Consider the following 2,023-nt stretch of genomic DNA (forward strand, 5'->3'; position numbering starts at 1 on the left):
AAAGGGGGGGGGGGGGGGGGGGGTTGGGGATGAGAGGAGAGGAGAGGAGAAACCACACAAGAGAAAACAAGGAAGAGAGAGAGGATGAGTTGCAATGGACTAAAAAGGAGAGGAGTTAGAATAATTTCGAGGGAGAGTGGTCCCATGGAAAAGCAATTCAATAATAATGTCTCACCCACAGGCTTAGCTTTCTATTTATTTACCTCCCACCTTTCATTTGCTTTTGGAGGCCCCCTCTCGTGGATCAACATGTTCCTCAACTCAATAGAGAGAGAGAGTTTAGGGGACCATTTTGCATAGAACTTTGTATGCATTTGCATAGGAGAGAACATCTTTAACCTAGCAAGCTCATGTGACACAACTCTCTCTCTCTCTCTCTCTTACAGGAATCATTTTTTGTATTTGGGATAATTGCTTTTGTTTTCCGAAACAAAAGAGAAGAGCTGCTAAAGGCATCAGACTCGTAAGCAGTCATGACTCATCCGAGAAGGGTTGGTGCCATGATGAGGAAGCTCTCGAAAGACAGTAGAGAAGGAGATGGTTATCCTCTATCTATGTATGTATGTATGTATGTATGTATTGAGTCGTCGTCTTATAGCACCAAAGCTCCATGACTGTCCACGGAGGAAGGAAGCACTACTACTACTACTACTACTACTACTACTACCATACCATACCATGCAGCGAGCGGATGGTCGAGGGAATTAAAGCGATGCTTAGGGGTTAATGTACCGCAAAAGGACACAGGATAAAAACATCCAGCTAAGACCTGTCTCTCGAGCAATAAGTTCCAATGAATCCAGACCGCTATGTGATCACAAGATTCTTGGTGCAACTACTACCAGCTAATGCTCATCTTGTCACTTACCTGTGACAATTAATGGGGGAGATGATGCTAAGCTGCCGCATCCAAGTTGACGGGTGAGGAGCAAATCCTCTATCTAGTATCAAGTATTGTGGAGTGAGAAAAGAGATGGAACGAACCCATCCCCGATGTCTCAGGCTGTCGTAGATAATCCAAGGGTCTATACTTTACTTGAGACATGGAGAGGGAGCTCTGCCCTGCGACAGTGGACCAGCTGACAAGAAAGTTGAGAAACAAAGAGGGGGGGAAGCCCGGCCATGTGATGCAACATGAGAAGAATATACTCGCACAGTTGTGCTCCCTTTTTATGCCGTGGTGCAATGAGTGGGGGATCTGTTGGGTCCAATAAGGGGAACAAGCGATGGATGGTGTCAAAGCAAGACCTAACCTAGAATCATCGCCTTCACTTTGTTTCCTTTTTCTTCTACGAGCACAAACCTTGGCGTAACTCCTCTCCTCTTACAGAAAAGACCCACCCGCAAGTGGTGGACTAAACTACAGTTTCGATGGCCATCCATCCGAAAGCTTCATCGCAAAGCATTTCTAGGAAGATAAATGGCCGCCGGAAAAGATCAAATGTGTACAAGCAGACAGAGACAAGAGCGCATGCCTAACTTTGGTGGCCAATTTGTAGCTAAAGGAGGAAAAGGCGTGATAAAGTGAAAAGAATTGCTTCCGATATCACGCAAAGCGCTCCAACCATTTCTGAATCTGTTCTTAGTCGTCAGTCATCGAGTGACAACAAGGAACAGCTAACAAGGAATACAGGAAAACAATAAGATCTTTTGTGCCGACAGTTGAAACGGATAAAAAGGCAATCGAACTTCCATTACCGTCACAAGATTTATAATCAGTAAACCCCTTGGGTTTAGTATATTCCAAAAATAATTCAAAACCAGAGAGAGAGAGAGAGAGATAGCACACGTCACGGTCGTATGTCTCTTTGCATGTTAGGCTTACAGGGCAGGCAGAGAACTCCCAGTTGATGATGTACTTTGTTTGTAGGAAAAGAGATTAATAGCAAAGTAACGCACCAACACTATGGATCCAAAGCAAACTTCTTTGGGGCACAGCACCAACACAATAGATTGATGAGCTGCATGAGAAATAAAGCAGGGAAAAACATTCATCAAGAGAAGGAGAGGGACACGCAGTGGA

The sequence above is a fragment of the Musa acuminata genome, chromosome BXJ3-3, assembly GCF_036884655.1.
Source record: "Musa acuminata AAA Group cultivar baxijiao chromosome BXJ3-3, Cavendish_Baxijiao_AAA, whole genome shotgun sequence".
Classification (NCBI taxonomy): domain Eukaryota; kingdom Viridiplantae; phylum Streptophyta; class Magnoliopsida; order Zingiberales; family Musaceae; genus Musa; species Musa acuminata.